Source organism: Fringilla coelebs (genome assembly GCF_963513975.1).
Source record: "Fringilla coelebs genome assembly, chromosome: Z".
Lineage (NCBI taxonomy): Eukaryota > Metazoa > Chordata > Aves > Passeriformes > Fringillidae > Fringilla > Fringilla coelebs.
The window spans coordinates 41452928-41470728 of NC_140031.1; the positions used below are offsets into that span (position 1 = coordinate 41452928).

The 17801-nt window shown below is 39.4% G+C and overlaps 1 protein-coding gene across 4 annotated transcripts in view; it reads right to left on the minus strand.

Moving 5' to 3' along the window:
- The window catches only part of SEMA4D (semaphorin 4D), a 98995-nt gene that overhangs the window by 42038 nt on the left and 39156 nt on the right, over positions 1 to 17801 (minus strand). Inside the window, exon 2 of one of the 4 annotated variants that reach the window (XM_084225068.1) lies at positions 1789 to 1851. The exons of the other annotated variants lie outside the window; for them this stretch is intronic. The gene's annotated coding sequence lies outside the window, so the exon portion shown is untranslated. The remainder of the gene's footprint in view (positions 1 to 1788; positions 1852 to 17801) is intronic. 4 annotated transcript variants of the gene reach the window in all.

The following is a 17801-nucleotide window of genomic DNA, read 5'->3' on the forward strand; positions in this document are numbered from 1 at the left end:
GCGAATTTATGAGTGAATTGTTTCCACCAGCAGAAAAGGGCGAGTTAAAGTATTCAACTGTCAGACAACATAAATTCCAAGTTCTCCCTAAATAACTTTCTTTTGAAGCTTTAACAGAACACAAGCCTGCTTTAATATTTATTGATGCCTATATTAGAACAGATTCTAAGGCTCCATACTTGAAAAACAAACCAGAGAAATCCATCAATGAGATTTTGCTTAATCCTGGGGTTATTTTTTCAATTTTGTTGCCAAAACTGAAACGAAAAGTTAGCGATATTTGTATTTCAAGTAATCAAAATTACACAGTGAGAAGTGTACAAATTAACTTTGACAGCTGAGTTTTATTTACACAATTTGTGAATTTCAGACCAGTAAAGAGAGGGTGCTTTAGTTCTCACCCTTTTAAAAACCTCAACCATAGTGCCATTTTTATACCGTCTCATGAAAAACATCATTATTTACAATCTTTTTATTATAAAATACATACAGATTCATCTTCTCCTGAGGTAAGGTACAGCCTCAAACTAGCAGACCAGTAGCCCTTTATGATTAACATACATGTAGAGCATGGGATTATTTGCATTTTGAACTCTAACCAAAACACTTTGTAGTTGCTAGAAGATTACAGATTAGATGAAGATTCCAAAGACAATTTGGTGTGGTCTTTATCTCTACCACAAAGCCTGCTGGAGGATGTGCACTAGTGCTAAAATATAAAAGCTGAGGAAACAAATTCCCAGTTTTAGGCCAGAAATCAGTATTTTCTGTTTCTACATGATAAACATGCCATCAAGCAGTCCTCAGGAAACTTATGCTTGTGCTTAGAGAATTTATCTTCAGACGGATACTGCTAGAGATCCATTACTTTTTTTAAACTCACATTCCTGTTCTTTTACTACTTACTATATTCTTTTTCTGTGGGCAAAGATTACACAAAAAAAGAAAGTGAAAAAAAAGACAAGACAGATTAAAATTCTTATTTTTAAGATTATTGAGGGTAGATCTCTAGGAATAGGATTCAATTTCAAAGAGCAGCAAGAAAGAGCTAATTTGGATGCTGAATTATCCCAAATACAGAATTCAAGACCTGCCCTGGGCATGTTCCAAGACCCTTTTCTGCCTGACTGGGTACTCCCAAATATAAACCTGGGTTGTGACAGTGAAAGTACTCCAGTTAAAACCAAGAAAGAAAGAAAGTTCATGAACTTCATCTTCTCCTATTAGTTAAACATACTGTCACTATCAAAAATATTGCTCAGTTTCTTTCTCATTTTTTCTTGGGCTCACAGGACTGAATCAGTCATTTGAAGTCATCTGAAGATGCCTAATGGCACACGTTAAAGTACCTGCACGTCTAAATTAACAGGTATGTGTGCTTTAAAAAAAACTATGCTAGGTATCCAGCAACACTTTCAGAGTCAAACATCTCCAAAGGCAAGCCCACTACCCCTTCATACATACAAAACACAACACAGGAAGTTGCGTGCAACCCTGAAAATGACCTTTTAGTGGTAACTAAAGAACAGGTAACTGTAACTACAGAGTATGTTCCTGAGTGGAAGAAGTCCTTTCCTGCTAAGTTTCCTGAGTATTTTGGTCTTGAAGCAAAAGAATCAAACTTATAATCCAATCCCGATTTACATTTTCAGTACGCACTAAGTCCCCAGTATTCTTGAAGTACATTTATCTGTTTTGCTAAAAAGGACACCTACAACAGAGTCACCACGAATCCAACACAGCCCCCCCCTTGCTGTGGGGATGTACCTCTGGTTTCAATGTACATACCTGCCACCCTTCAGACCCTCCTGCACACTCCAGAGCTGAGAAGCCGTCAGAAAAACGTCCTTTCTGAAAAGGGGTAAGAAACAGGCTTTGACATCAGTACCACATAATCCTGAAGAGCAAGTTCTGATATGGGAATTATAATAAATCCTCCCCCAAAAGTTTGGCTTTTATTTTCCAGATTTCCAGAGCAGAGCATTCCTGACAAAAAACAGAACTGCTACACTGGCATCCAATGAGCCAAGATCCTGACGTTGCACTTAACACAAAAAAAATATTAAGCAGACCTGATAAAAAGCAGACACATCAGCCCTTTTAAAACTCAATTTGTTTCTCCTATCCCAAGCTGGCTGATATCCACCCAGCACAAAATTATTCAGTACTTGCACTGCAGTAGCAATTACTGATACTGGTAAGAGTCTGGGACCCCTCACAGGCTGGTACAGGATGTACTAGAGAGAGGTTAGATACCAGCCAGCCTCACAAATAATTACCTTTACTAAATTCATATAAAGCAGCTCCAACACTTTCCTCCATTATTAAAGAACGGCATTAGGTACCAGCTTAGGAAAGAGGCTCTGGATATTGACAATGAAACCCAGCATGCCTGTATTTATTTTGCTGTAATTGCAGGTTTTCAAGAGTGGGCCACTCTGAAGCAATCACAACTGGACACAACAAAGCATTTATCCCAAGACTCTTCTACATAATATGCTTCCAATATGTAGACTCATAACACTGTTACATCACATTGTATTTAGCATATGTATTTCCTAATGTTCATCAAAGCACTTTTAGAAGGCTGAGCCATGTGAAGGCGTAGTATTTTTCAAATGCAAGTCACTGCTGGTCTGAAGTAGATTTCACTACAGTCAATAGTAAAGGGGCTCCCAAGGGTGCAAGTGGTAAGGTGGTACACCTGACAAAAAAAATCTCCACTGCACTTCTGAAGGCTTCATTCTTGTCTCAGAAGATTAAAATGACTCAGAAGACAGAAGCCTCAAAAGAAACAGGCTAGAGAAAATTACAAGAAGCAGCTCAGTACTGTCTCTAAGGGTGAGCCTATACAAGGTCTTTTCCAGAGATCTTCAACAGTGCATGTTTTGTGGCTACCAGTACAGTAAAAGGCATCAAACAGCTACATCAAGCACACTTTTGCTTACAAAACAGTATTTTCAGTATCTTTTGGGCTTTATAAAGAGGGCAAGGTAGTCTGATTCTCCCCACAATCATTTCTGAACAAGATACACCATGAAAATCCGTTATACCCATCCGTCTTATTACCAAACAGCTACTTTTCACAAACAGTAGCAGAATGTAACTGACTTACTTTTGATGTAAAAAAACGCCATCCACCTTTCATTCTGCTGAAAGCAAACTAGGGCAGGCAAGCTGTAAATCATCTGACCAGTTATGAAGCTCTCCATAAACCAACCTACACCAAATCACCTCCATGGCTTTAGCTACTCAGTATTGAAATGAATAGGTAATATTTACCAAAAATTCCTGCTTGCCACAAGAGGCTATCAATCAACATAGCCACTATCGCTACTGGAGTTTTCAGATGCAAGTACACCTGCCTACAGCTTATGCTCCCAGAGCATAATCATCTATTTTGGCTTCAGGTACCTTAAGGGAAAAAGAAAATTCTCTTTTGCCTCTCCTGAGAAAGAGCTTCCAGCAGCCTATAGATTGTACAAGCACTTTCACTATAACAAAGCACTTGCATCTAAATGAAAATAGCTACAGTAAGTGTGAAACTCCTCTGAAAAGCCTAGCAACGAATCAGCTGACCTGTATACTTTCCTGGCTTACTTCAAACAGCCTGACATGGAGGTTTTCAAGTCTCAGCAAATAGCTCCAGGTTTCTGAATTATGATCTGAGGTTACTGGGGACTGAAAGACAGGTGGTGGACAGCTGGAGTTCAGGCCACCTCTCAGCCAGCCTCTGATCTCCACGGAGATGGAAAGAGGCAGATGAGCTGTTAGGATTTCCAAGCTGTGGCACCTTAGCTCAGAAACTCTGCTCCTAAAAGCAGTCCATCCCTCCTCAGTGTGGTCCTTGGGAAGGGGCCAGTAACCATTAGTGTTTCTGGCAGAGAAGCCCACAGGCATGGGGCTGAGTGTGAGGATGGCTAGGCTAAGGTGAAGGGTGATTTGCAAGTAGGGGCTCATTCTCCTTTGGTCACACTGCCACCGCTGCCTGCCTGCCAAGACACCACCTGTAGCCATGCTACACACAAGAAATACTCCCAGCTTGCCAGAAGCTATGACATAATTAAGCTCCTTAATCCAACTAGGACTTGAGCATGAAATTAAACATCTACATGAGCACTGCAGGTTGGCAGACATCCTTCAGGTGCTCTTGTTCAACCCAAGCCTCACAGGTGTTCCTTTACAGCAGGTACTGCAGAAGATTCTTAACAAAACTAACGCCCTGTCAGGTTTTAAGAGTACTTAAGTCTAAACTTATGGGAAAAAAAACCCTCTAAACTGTTTCTTCTGGCAATGATTACTTAAGCTTGGGGAGAAAAATTACACCACAAATAGCTCATTATTTTGACAAGTGTGACTAAGTCTTCAAAGATTAAAGAAAAGACCTACTGGATTACAAATGAAAGACAGCCTCGAATACATTATGTAGAATAAAGGGATAGTCATCTTAACAAAATTTTTCATAAAAGATCCACAATCCTTCATATATGTGTTTGCATACACTTTATTTATTTGAAGGGCTTCTAATCTGTCAAATTCCAAACCACATTAATGTATTACAGGGTACTTCTGGCTGTTGCATCCTATTTGCATTAAAAAAAAAAAAATCCAAAGAACAACTACCATGTACTACTTTTCCTCCAGCACATCAATTACCACCCAGATCAGGAACATTTCTTTCATTTTCTATTCAAGCACATGCCTCCTGTAGCCAGGTCCTTGTGATTCAAAATGAAGAGAAGAAAAAAAAAAAAAGAAAGAAAAAAGAAAACTCAAGAAAACTAGCTTATAAACAAATTTTCTTTACTTGGAAGTCTCTTTGGGAGCCCACAGGGGTAAATTTTAAGTTTGGGAACATTTCAAGTGCTACAGCACTATACACTGACCTTACTGAAAAACCATTTCAAGATTAATACCTTGATAATCGCAACTAGAGCTACATTTGCTACCTCTATTTCAAGTCAGCCACAACCTATACATACTGGCTTTCTTAGAAAAACTATTTTAAAAGCTTATGTGGAAGCCACAATAAAGCCAACATACAGCTATGAGTAAGACTGCACAGACAGCTGCCCATAGACAGTGTCTATGACTAAGAACTTTCCTGTTAATGCTATGTGCAGTTTTACAGTTTTGAATTACATAGGTAGGCCAGACTACAAACTTCAAGAACAGTGCATGTTAGCATCACTATATTTAAATAATTCATCTGAAACACTAAAATAACTGCTGCTGACACTGCCCCCACTCCACTCTGGATAGGGCTCTTGATTATACCCGCACCACCTGTGCAAGACACTGGGGGTTAAAAATCAAGTAACAAATATGCTACAATATTCAGAGAGCAAATCTCAATTTTTTTTTCCCCTTTCCTGCCTGCAAAGTTTACTTTTCATAAATCTTAATTTCACAGACCCATTTAATTGCCAACACTGGTCTACTTTTACTAAACATAGGAAAAAGAAGTACGTGAGCTTTAACCTGAAGCAGAGGCCCATGCTAAACCTTGTTCTGAAACAATGAAGTGAAAAAAGCCCTGCTAGATCTCAAAAAGACATCTCTATCTCACCCAAACTCTGCTGGGACCCTCAGCTTTAATTTCTGTCACCTCAGCACTCAATCCTCAGATATCGTAAGCATCTTCAAAAAAGCCAAGAAAATATAGAGACTAAACTGGTAGCAGAGAACTGCAAACGCCTTCTGTATCCCAATGAGAAAATAAAAATATCAAGGTTGGGCCAGCTACTGCCATGATAAGAATTTCTCCATTTTTAAGGATATTGAGAGAATCTGTTGTTAAGCAACTTAACCTCCATAAAACTGAATGGGAGCTTTCATGATAGTATCTAGGAAAGGATCTGAGTGGGTTTCACAATTTCAGTTTTCTTCCAGTCACAATGCCATACAAAGATAAACCCAACAGTATTTTAATAAAAAACATGGTAGTGGTTCTGAACCAAATTCCAGTAAAGGCAGAATACACCAACACAACTGTGTGAGAGCAACAGCCACAACACAATGAGAGGTCATAGCACATGAGAGAAGAAACAAGGATGCAGAAATGCATAAAGCAAGTAACAAGTACTGGACTTTTGCTTGAGATTAATCTTTTTAAGGCACCACTTCAGGGGTATGTAAAATCTTTATGTATTCACACAGCCTTCACTTAGGAAAGAAAAAATTCAGAAGGAACACAACAATATTCTGGTCAATACACAAGTCTTTGGAGAGGAGAGATCACTATGACCACCTCCACAATCAACAATTTTTCTACCTCAAAAAGTTCAGTATAAAGGAGACAATTACGACTACTCTTGTCATAAAACCCCACATAATCCATGTCTCCTTCTCCTTCTATCAGAAAAGGAGCAATCCTGGAAATTATTTGCTGGTTAAAAAACCTTAACAAGAAGAAACAGCAGACAAGCCTCTAAATCTTACTCTTGCTATTCAAAGGAAAGCAATAAGAAAACAACAGTCTAAATTCTGCCTGCAATTTTTCATTATTATTCTTTATCTTTATGTTTTTTAAGGTCCCTAAAGGAAAATCAAGGGCTAAAAAACCCCAAAGACCCACAAAAACACATTTCTTACCCAAAAGACTATCGGTTGCCAATTATGGGGAAACATCTTCTAATATTAATAAGAAAAGTTACTTCTTTCCAAATTCATTCTGACAACATGCCAACCCAGGAAAGCTAAAACTAAGATCAACATGCTGTATTATACCACCTGTTTTCTTAAAAGCTTAGATCAAATAAACAAATTTTGTCACTTTCAGAGAACTTTTGTTCCTTTTCAACTATGTAATACTACGATACTTCCTGGTTTTACTTTTCTGGATTGCTTACATAAACTGCATTAGCAGTGTTGACAAGTGATAGTCTGACTATGTTTTAAGAGTTATCTGAACACAGATTACAAAACGTCTACATTTCAGTGTTTCATACTTAAGTGTTTTTCAATGCTGTCTTGGTATTTTTCTCTCTTGCCTTAAGAAATACACAGCCCCCTCCCCCCAAAAAAACCCACCCAAAAAACATCCCCCCCAAAAAAACCCACAAGGAAAAGACAAAGAATCATTCACATTCTTTAGAAATGACTCTTTTACTATCTTGATAGGGCAGAAAAACCCAGTTAAGTATCAGACTCTTGTTTTTCAGGCTTTCAAGCCAGTTTTTAACAAAATATGCCAGTTACTGACAGGTTCCAGATTCTGAAGTTTCTTGACTCTCAGAGGAGGCAAATACAACTCCCTTTTCCACACAGCCGCAGTTTTCACTATCAAAATATCTCTGGACCAGTTTGCCCACTGAGAATACTCAACTGGTTTGGCTGTACATATTCCTACACACTATCAACAGCATGCACTGCTCAGGGACAGTATGCAAAACCAGCCATAAACTAGCTTTAAAAGCATGTTCAAACCACTGCCTTCCTTTTTGGTTTTTTTTTTTTTTTTTAATTCCCTAAAGTTATTTGGCATTAAGTGCAACACAAGGAAAAAGAGGAGTAACTTTCACCTCAACACATAAAATTACAAACCAGTACTTCTTCAACTGCACAGCAAAACATTCTGCACCCTAAAGAGAAGCCTTGAAAGAGGTTACCTGTCCGTCCTGAGAAAAAGCTTCTGCATTGGAAGAAACGAGCAACTTCAGTTCAAGGAGCCAGAGTCAGCTCCCTGGTTTTGTAAGACCTAGCACAGCCTCCCTGAGGGAGTTGCACAAGGTTGCTGAAGTAGGGAATTTGAACCAAGTTATTCAAAACAGTGGAGAAGTAATGAAAACAAAACTTAACTGTCTTTGGCTATATAAAAAATCAGAAATTGAACCTTGCAGCGGTATCTACTATTAAAAAAATCCCAATTAAAATTCACAGGTGGAATGCATCCATTTCTTGTAAAACCAAAACAAAACTGTGTCCAAAAAAAATCCTAAAAAGCTATAAAAAGGGATTTCCTCAAGCATTACAAGTTATGCAAGAACATCTCTGACTTATGAACAGATAAAATTTGTTCTAGTTCTGAGTGTCTTTATCTCACTATAATGCACCACACCTGCTTTACTACACATGCCACTTTGAAACTATCTTCCTCTCATGTTCAATTGTACAAATCATAATGAGAATGTCACTAGAACTGGTTAGGACAACACTTCACAGCATGACAAAAACATGCCCATTCAATGTAGCAAGACAACCAGAATGGACCACAAGAAATTCATACACTCTCGAATCCACCTGTACCACATTCCCAGTTACATTTGGGATGAAGAACTACAACAACAAAATGCCGAACAGGTCTGTGATAATAATTCTGAGTTCTCAGTTTTGGATGCAGCAGGGTGATGGAAGCATCACCACTTGCAAGTGCTTTACCTGTCCCTCTACAGAGCTGCTTCTACTGTCAACCACACAAATCCAGCTTTGTATTTCACACGAATCATGCCTGAACAGTAAAATCCGTGCAATATTCCCTCTATCTGGCATTATACACGTTGAAGGTTGTAAGACCGTGTCTCATTTAGTGCAATACAACAGAAGGTGGTGCATTAAAGCCCTCCTTCAAAATGCTTTTTCCTCAATTAATTGTATTTCTATGGCAGTTAGCTGAAGAGTTGCCATCAGGTGATGTCAATTCTCTTTCCAATGCTCCTGAAGCCAGTGCCTCTATGCATGTGCTGTTTGTTTGGGAAGCTGCTCTTTCAGCAGCAAGTTTCACCACTCAGGTTTCGGTATAACAGAAGACAGGGATATTAACACTTATACAGAACTTCAATTCCTTTTTTCCTGTCACCTAGTCATGTGATAAAGTCACATAGGGAATCCTCTCAAAGCAAACGCAGTCTTGGCTTCTAAACTTATTTCCACTGAAAATCTGATACAGAATAAAGAATTAACAACAGCAACATACTAAAAAACTGGTAATTTCCCTCAGGTCTGCTTATGCTTGCATTAATGAAAATAACAGAAACATCGTATTTTTACCTTCCATACACATTCTTTGATACCTGACTTTCAGACAACAAATATGAAGCTCTATTTTCAGATACCACAGCAACAGCATAAAGAAGCAATGCAGTCTTTCAAGTTTCATTGCACTGACACAAGTAGAGTCTGACATTCTCAGCCCTCACACCCGGTTTACCACCAGGTAACAATTTTTTTCCTCTTTCTCCTGCAGTACTCCACTTGCAGGATGAGATAATTCACTTTTTTAAAACAGCACATTTAGGCTCTATAGGTCCCAGATACCAGTTGATAAATTACATGTACATCTGAGTTTTAAAGGCACCATAAATTTAGCAATGTGCCAGAGTGAATGGCTTAAAACTCCTGGGTCCCTGAAATGATGCTGGGAAAAACAAGCAAGACAACTGCTCTTCTTCCTTACAGTTGCAAGGCGTCCAGCCTGCTTATTTAAGTCATCCTGCCTCTGGCTGCTTCTGTGTCTTCTGGTCTCCATCCATAACTCCACATCCAGACCTACACTAGTGTGCAACTGATCAGGGAGACCAAGTGATCAACTTCCACAGGCTAAAAATCTGCTTTGGGGAGGGGCTGGATCATGGGAGTTTAAATCCATGCATAGTGTCCCTTTCAGCAGCCATGCTAGCTTCTGGCAGATTGAAATAAAAGTGCAACACTATGGGAGAAGTAAGTCTGGGCCTTCCTTGGGCAGGGGGAAAAAATGGGAGTGCCAAGTAGGTGTTATATTCACTCCAAGTCCTCCTCGCCTGATCTCAGGCAAAATAAGAAAAAGTGAGGACAAGATGAGAGATCCTGGTCCATGAAAGAAAATCCTGAAGGTCTGAGAGCTGTGTACGACTAGGCCTGTGACAGACATAATGCAGCTCTCCCCTCTGATGCAGTATAGCACCCACTAGGTATGGAGCTTCCTGCCAGAATGCCTGCTGAAAAAGATGTTGAAAAGACAGAAGTCCACACAAGGGTAACACCACTTCCCCAAGAGTAAACACTGCTCTTCTGCTGCAACATCATTATGAAAACAACTTACTTTATTCTGCGAGTAATAAGCAGCTACAATTCCTTTTCATCACCTTAAAACCTTGCCACAAGTGTGTTACCATAACATTTGCTAGCATATTCAAGAAATTCCACTGTCCCTAAGGACTGGAAATGATCAGGTCCCATAGCACAACCGCATGTCCCAGCCAACCTCACTCAAAACATGACACATGAAGTCTAGGGTCAAAATTCAGAATTCACCACATACTGCAAGGGTCATTTAAAATAGCTGAGATCATCTCCAACAGCAAAATGCTCACGTTTTCTTACCAAGCAAGAAATACAATAAAACAGCCTTGAAATTTAAGAAATCATCATCTCACTCTAACAGATTAGCTAATGCAAACAGCTTCAGTGGCAAGCATTTTAAAAGGTTTGGGATTTTGCTGTGTTTAAGATTTGGCTAGGTCAGAAATGAACTATCCTTTTTCACTGTGTTAAAAACTCTACATCAACCCTCTCAATTTTTATGCTGATAAGTAACAGAACCATACTTCTGAAATACACTGCTAGTGCTTTCCACCGACAGCACAGCCATGGATTTTATAAATCATCCTTAAATTATTTTACCATTGCTCACTAATAACCTTTGCTGTGTTTTAAACTATGTACAGCCAGGGAGTCTGCACTCTTCTGTAACATATACAAAGAAATTACAGATACCAGCAAATACAAAAATGTTTGCACAGAACAGAACTTGTTAAATATAAGCAGAACTCAGTCAGCAACAACTCAGCAATGACTGACAAAAACACTCTGACTTTGGGATATCTTCCACAAATGCAGTGATTAATCATGTGCTGTTACATCTACTCTATGGGGTTATACAGCATTGATCATAACTGTTCCTGCCTCAATACAACCCTTGTGCTGATATTAATAATGCAAAGGTCATTCTGACCTTCACCGAGTAACTGAGTATCAGTCTGTGCCCATATTACTGCTTTCTGTACATCTAAAAATGCAGGTGCAGATCTTTCAGTACAAGTGCTTCAGGTTTCACATCAAATTATGTGTGAGCATGTCAGGAACAGGATTAATAGAAGCTTTGCTTGCAGAACATTCTCATGAGCATTACTGGGATTTTAACTCCTGCAAAGCCTAAAATGAGCTTTTTCTTATGCCAAATGAAATGCTGCAGAGAGAGTCATTATAACACTTGATTAACTTGGAAAACTTGGTTTGCACTATCATTATAGATGTTTTAACAGGAAAGACAGGAGATATGCACACCACACAGGTTCTGCCTCAAATTTTGTTGATAAAACAGATAATTAATACAAGTTTCTAGCTGTTGAAAGCTAAATTTGAGGGGTTTTAGTATTACAGAAGAGCAGAACTGGAAAACTACACAAAGGCATTAGAGGCAAGATGAGATTTATGTGCTTCCTACAAGGTTTAGGGTTCAACAAAGAAACAAAGCTTTCCTTGGCAATGCCGACCTCGGCCACAGCAACCACCATTCATGTCTTATCTCAAACCAGAGATTCCCACCCCAGAATACTTACATCTTTCACATTTCAAATGTCAAGAGTTGAAAAATTAGGTTAAGCTGAGTCAAATGCAAAAGTTAATCCCAAACAAGAGAGATATGTCAGAGAATTCAATGGCAATTAATGTTACTTGTGAACCAGATTCTGCAGAGGTGTTCAAGCCATTAGCTGCCTCCCTGTATCCCTTTATAACTTTGAGGTCATCAGACACTGGTAACACATTACCAGAAAACATGCAAAGAAGAACATCCTTAAGACTGCTATATCCCCTTTCCTTGGTGCAAAACCCAGAACAAGTAGAGACAGGATTTGAGAGGACACCTTCACTGTCTATATTCCAAGTGTCATTCTACACCACAAAATCCTTCTCTTCTAAAGCATGCTTAATAAAGCAAGAAACTAACAAAAGCCCCACTACAGCCTGTAAAACAAATAGGCCCTTTCTACAAAGGAAAACAAGTATCATCCTTCTACATTAATTCAAATCAATTAAACTTTAACCTTTAAAGTTCTTTGTAGATGTATTAATTTTCTAAATTTGTATTTCGATTGCTATGCATATCATTTGCCAAAAATCTGATCATTTGTTTTGGATTTTATTTTTGTTTGAAAAAGGCAGACTTAATACAGTAAACAAATGAATGACTCTTACTAAAGCATTATTTTTGTTCTCACTCTCCCTTGACACTTTCCCCAATTTTCTCTAATTGGAATATTAAACTATTTTGAGAGTTCATAACAAAAAAAAAATCCAAAAAAATGTCCCATTATTTAAATGTGAACCCTGCAATGTTATTTATTTGTGGAGCAACTTCTGATACATAGTTTTCTTTCCACAAAATTATCTAGACTTCTTTGAATCCAGAAATTTAATAATTTTTTTTAGAAATTGAAAACCACTAATCTTCAAGTTTCCTATAGGTTGTGTAGACTTGCACTGAGAATTTAAACCTACTAACAATCAGCTTGCTTTTCTTAAGTAGCTTTTGCAGATCTATTAGAAGTCATCCAAGGTAACCCTGAGTATACACACTACATACTGAAATCAGTACTCCAGATTAACATCCACGTATTAGCTGCTTTGCTACCGCTCCTCTACAATTTAGGACAGAATGACAGATCTCATTATTCTTGTTGCTAAGAATCCTGTCTCCTGCTGGACTGTTTGCTAGCAAGTTTCATTTAAGCTTCCTTATTCTTACAGGCTGCAGACATATTTCTGCTTGGCAAAACACTGTCTTTAACAACAGATTTGTTGTTCAGTGACACATGAGAAACTGCACTACAGTTCGCATGCAACGGTCTAAGTTGCTCACCAGCAAGGTCAGCCAAGTGCACACCTTAAGGCACAACACAAGCTGCTCCTTACTGATTACGAAACTTCCCTGATCGCTCTCTGAGAAAGTCTAAAAGTAGTAGTCATTCTGCAGGAAAAACATAGGTACCAGAGTATCTATGCTCAAACAGCTTCTCTATTTTTCTAACACAATGGGCATTATGCACTTTATCACTAGCTCTTTTGAGCCATGGCACTTCAAAAGTATCCGAGTATGTTAAAGTTTTTGAAATCTAACATGCTCTGAAAGGCTGGTGGCATATCCAGTGCTTTAGTGATAGAAAATTATGATGCAATTTCACAACAGCTGACCCTTTACTCAAGACTGCAAGCAAAACACTTGTCATGCTGTGTTGCCTTAGGTGATGTTAAAAGGCATCGGCCCTCAGCAGGAAAAAGATTCATTGCTTACTTACCTTTGTGTTAGAATGTAACAAAATCTTTAAAATGTTAATACTTGAAAGTACTGCTCAAAATGAACTTTCACCACGACAATGATGAACTTAAGACAAACTTAAGAATTAGGTTTATTTCATATATGTTCCAGCAGTGACACAGAAGTTTGATCATGCTGACATTCACCTAAGTTCTCCAAATTACTTATGATGCACAGGGAACCAAAGATGCATCTCCCACTGCTTCTCAGACTATGAAAACTGGTTGCTTCATTCTACCTACTACAGGATTTTTTCAAGATGTCCTACAGGAGTCCTTCCTGTTTAACAAAAGGGGCTTCACAGGACACTTCCTGAAAATACATGTCCTGAAAACAATCTGGTCAGGTCCTGATCAAGATGAGCTGCTGCTTAGCAATCGCTCAGACCAGTCCATGGGCAATGAGTCTTTTTTTCATCCAAGGCTCAGAACTTGTCAATGGCATCTATCTTCTCTCCAGCGCTCTGAGACATTTTCCAGCTCTCAGAGACATGCATTATGTTCAAGCTTCTCTGATACATGATAGCGCAGTTGCCAGATCAATGTCTGAGAAAGAGTGCAAGAGCCTGGGATCAACTACTTCACCTCCAAAGGACACAGTAACTGCAAAAACACATGGCGACCATGCCTGGGAAAACAGTTACTGAGCAGAGCACTCCACCAGCTCCTGTGGCACACAGAGGCTGCTGGTGAAAGCTTGACTCAGGAAGCCTACTGAAACGTCACAATGGACTCCATGAAAGCCTTTTCTTCACAGGGCACTTGAACAACAGCTCAAAAAAGCAAAATTGTACTAATCAGAAAGACCTGAAGACCTCAGCCACTCCAAAAGAAAGACTGTGAGAAGCCTGCCTAGTGAGGATTTTCTCATGGCTTGTAAAAGTTACAACTTCGGCAATTCAGTGAAAGTTTGCACTACTTTCAGCTTACACATCTTAATGCTTATGTCACTTGCCAAATAGTTCTCTCCTACTAAGCCACTTCATAAGGCTTCAGGGGGAAAACAAGTCTAATAAACATTATTTATCTGTCCCTTTAACAGTCTGAGGAGCTGGTAGTGTAGCTTGCTCACATCACTTTCCATCCTCCTCTGTGAGAATCTCCCAGCTGTTCTGCGGAGAAAAAAAACAAAACTCTACAACTTGGTGAAAGTTGTAAAGCCGGTATGTTTTTACAGTGCTGGACGCATGTGGGAATCGTTCCCTTAAAATGACACGCGTACCTCTGCGAACTTCAGGTCTCTTTTTAGGGCCACCACACTCCTTCACAGCTACCTCAACACCTACCAGAGCTATCTCATTCTAGCAGCCACTGCTTTGCCACCACAGGACTCCTCCAACTGCAGAGAAGGACCCACGCCAGCCAAAGGGGTAATACAATCACACTTTCAGTACTTACACACAAGCTTAAAAAACAACTATCAGTTGAGACAATCTCATGTATATGAATGCACACATATGAAAAAGTGCCTATTCTCTCATGAGCACTCTATCTTGTCTTCTAGCAGCCATACCCTGTGCCCTCAATAAACCCCTCTCCATGAGCTGGTGCTAAGCAAGAGCTGCTAGTGCAAGCAAAGACCCCATGCCAGACCCTGTACTCTCTTCCATGCTGCCAGAAGAGGCAGGGGTTAGGTGGACTTCTCCCTCCCATTGCTCTGCAGGACCCTATTTCATAGTTTTGACTCCAGGATTGATAAATTTTCAGACCAACAAGCATCAAGAGGCACTCTCAGACAGCAAAGCACATAGCCTGTTCTTGGGATATCAAAGAAGCATGATTTCAAGGAATAAATGTGCTATCATTTGGATTGCCTCAGTGAGACTAAACAACCTAGAATGGAATAGTACTTTTCAGGTGAAATGCTCATCCAATAAAAGTCTGTAGTCCTCCAATCCTTGCTTTCTCATCTTGAAATTGAGACAAATAAGATTACAAGACCTTAAAGTGATCTATTAAAGCAGATAAAGCAAACACTTCAGTGCGTTACTGCAGCACACTGGAAGACTAAAAACATAAAAACTGTTTCTCAAAGGAAGAGGTCTTCATAGGAGGAAAGCTATGGAGGAACATGGAATTGCTTCTGCTGCTAGCTTGCCAAATTTAAACAGAAAACAGCAAATAAAAATGCTTAGAGAATATAAACTATTGCCAAATCCCATTTCAATAATGTCAACTGTTCGTGGTCCAAAAGATTAAACCCTATTGGATTAGAAAGGATGACACGTCACCTTCAGAAGCTGGTCCGTGACAATTGTATCCGTAAGACTGCAGAAGGCTGATCACCAGTAGGAGAGGATAAGGCAAGTGCACAGGCCTGAAAGTCAATTTACTAGCCCACTCTGAAAACAATACTGTAGTCAGGCCAGGATTTACACAGCATTCAGACTCTTAAATCTACATAGCAGATGCTGCCCATCAACAGGACTTCAAGAAGCTAGTGTAACAATGACGCAGTTTTTTGTACCTGAAACAGAAACAACCACCGATTAGCGAGATTTGCATTAGCACTAAAGGGAACAATACAAGAACAGAACAGGTACAGCTTATTTGGGCAAGTAACATGCCACATAGTACAGTGGAGATAAAAAGTAAAAATAAAAATCAAATTCAAAATTCAGCTCAGAATAAGGGGGAATAAGACGAAGAATAAATTTTTAACCAGGACACTCTACAGCCCCATCATCATAAAAGATCTCACTCAAGAGAAGCAGCACCAGCAGCACAAGAGGTTAGGGAAGGGAGCAAAAGGACATGAAGAGGCAACTGCAGTTAGTCAATTAAGCACAACGTGAAGCCATGACTTAAGGCTGTATCCTTGGAGTACTAGCCTTCCTCCCACCCTGCTCCTGGGCCACTTTCTGCAGCAGCTCAGACTAGTGTGAAGCTACCTATGAGCTACAGCACTGACAACCAGGTAAAAGTTGCAGGAGTGAATATGGGAACACCAGATGCATTCTCCTCTGTTGCTTATTAGGAAAAATCTGGAAACAAAGCAGACTCCAACTAAGAATATTTGCACACCAGTCTTAGCAGTATTTTATCCTCTTGAAATATGGATCATTATTACATTTCCAGTTTCAAGGAAGCTGAAAATCTACTCCACTAGCAGAGAAAAACACTACCAAACTAGAAAAAAATGTTTTCAGATGTTGTGTATTATTTGGTACAAACCAAGGCTGACCAGACACAAGAAGCATCTGATACGCAAAATGTCTGCAGACATTCTTTCTTTTGCTTCTGCTTACAAAGGGTCTGTGGTTGACAGAAGCTAAACAAAGCAACAGCAAAAGCAGAGAATTTCCATGGGTCGAAAGATTAAACCTAGACTGCAAAGTGGCAATCATTTCTGCCTTTATGAGGAGAAGGCCACAGTTAGAGCAAGCTGAGTGAATTTAGTTAAACTATAACCACATTAAGCCATTCATCCCTGCGCAGAACATCCCAGGCTTCGCAGCTAACATTTCACTATGTGAATGGGTAAAAACATTTGCTCACATAAGCTGGTTAAATGTGATTCAGCCCAGATGTCCGAATGGCTTAGCAGTCTTTGTTTGCAAAACATCAATAAATAATGTCAGACACAAATATAGGACTGAGTTCCTGTCCAGAGGACGTGCAAGGCCTGGCGTTTAATAATACTACTTTTCATAGCATATATTGCTAACACTCAGTGATGTACCAAAACAATGGTTATAAAACATTCAGTTCTTGTTCAAATGAAAGCTGAAAATGGGTGCAATCTAGAATCTTAAAACACCTGCCCATTAGGGTCCCCACAACCTTATGAAGCAGTGCTGCATCTGTCAGCAACAAACAGGTGGAGAGGAAAAAAGAGGTAAGAAAAATGCTGCCAGTCTTGGCAAATACCTGATACACCATGGGGTGGGGTGAACTGCTCCACTTACAGCCATGACTGTTTTCATAAACATGTTCCAGGTAAGTCTAAAAGCTTTATCTTATGGATAGTGGCAGGCATGAGATAGCTAGGGCTAGAATTGCATTTACAGTGGATCTGCTCAGATACTTCTATCACAATAGTGGCACTGTCCAGCCCTCTTAGTACCACATACAGTTCTGGAAAACCCACAGATAAAAGATAGCGTTTTTAAAGAAAGTGTCATAGACATACAAAGCTTAACAGGAGTATCTAGAGTGCAAATAACACAGGGACAAACTTCAAACAAGGCCAGTAACATGCAAGTAATTCATCCTCCCAAACCCAAGGTCATTTTCTACTCTCATGGTGGAATGTATTGATTCTAATTAAGCACAAAATTTCCTCCAGCAATATGATGTCTGGCTCAGCCAGTTTCCACGATGCATGTGTACATTAAAAATTTACTCTTAAAGCAACCTGGCTAAAAACTATGGTCTTGATCTATTATGCAAATACATGTAAACATTCACAACAAACTTCCACACACCTACTACTCTGAGTTATTTGGTTCAGTATGGTGAAACAAATCGCTACACAAGTACCTTGATAAATAAAGGCCTTCCTCTGA